Source organism: Leptonychotes weddellii, chromosome 2 (genome assembly GCF_054177405.1).
Source record: "Leptonychotes weddellii isolate Sample4059 chromosome 2, ASM5417740v2, whole genome shotgun sequence".
Taxonomy (NCBI): domain Eukaryota; kingdom Metazoa; phylum Chordata; class Mammalia; order Carnivora; family Phocidae; genus Leptonychotes; species Leptonychotes weddellii.
Window position 1 is genome coordinate 94,363,459 of NC_138370.1, and position 1,111 is coordinate 94,364,569.

Here is a 1,111-nt window from a genome sequence, read left to right on the forward strand (position 1 = left end):
ATTCCTGTCTTACATTTAGGTCTTTCATCCATTTTGAGTCTGTTTTTGTGTATGGTGTAAGGAAATGGTCTAGTTTCATTCTTCTGCATGTGGCTGTCCAATTTTCCCAACACCATTTGTTGAAGAGAATTTTTTCCATTGGACATTCTTTCCTGCTTTGTCGAAGATTAGTTGACCATAGAGTTAAGGGCCCATTTCTGGATTTTCTATTCTGTTCCATTGATCTGTGTGTCTGTTTTTGTGCCAGTACCATACTGTCTTGATGATCAAAGCTTTGTAATGGAGCTTGAAGTCTGGGATTGTGATGCCACCAGTTTTGGGTTTTTTTCCAACATTCCTTTGGCTATTCGGGGTCTTTTCTGGTTCCATACAAATTTTAGGATTATTTGTTCCAGTTCTGTGGAAAGAAGTTGATGGTATTTTGATAGGGATTGCATTGAATGTGTAGATTGCTCTAGGTAGCATTGACATTTTAACAATATTTGTTCTTCCAATCCATGAGCATGGAATGTTTTTCCATTTCTTTGTATCTTCCTCAATTTCTTTCATGAGTATTCTATAGTTTTCTGAGTACAGATTCTTTGCCTCTTTGTTTAGATTTATTCCTAGGTATCTTATGGTTTTTGGTGCAATTTTAAATGGGATCGACTCCTTAATTTCTCTTTCTTCTGTCTCACTGATGTATAGAAATGCCACTGATTTCTGTGCATAGATTTTATAGTCTGCCACATTGCTGAATTCCTGTATGAGTTCTAGCAATTTTGGGGTGAGGTCTTTTGCGTTTTCCACATAGAATATCATGTCATCTGCAAAAAGTGAGTTTGACTTCTTCTTTGCCAATTCAGATGACTTTGATTTCTTTTTGTTGTCTGATGGCTGAGGCTAGGACTTCTAGTACTATGTTGTACAACAGTGGTGAGAGTGGACATCCCTGCCGTGTTCCTGACCTTAGGGGAAAAGTTCTCAGTGTTTCCCTATTGAGAATGGTATTCGCTGTGGGTTTTTCATAGATGGCTTTTATGATATTGAGGTATGTACCCTCTATCCCTACACTGTGAAGAGTTGCAATCAAGAAAGGATGCTGTACTTTGTCAAATGCTTTTTCTGCATC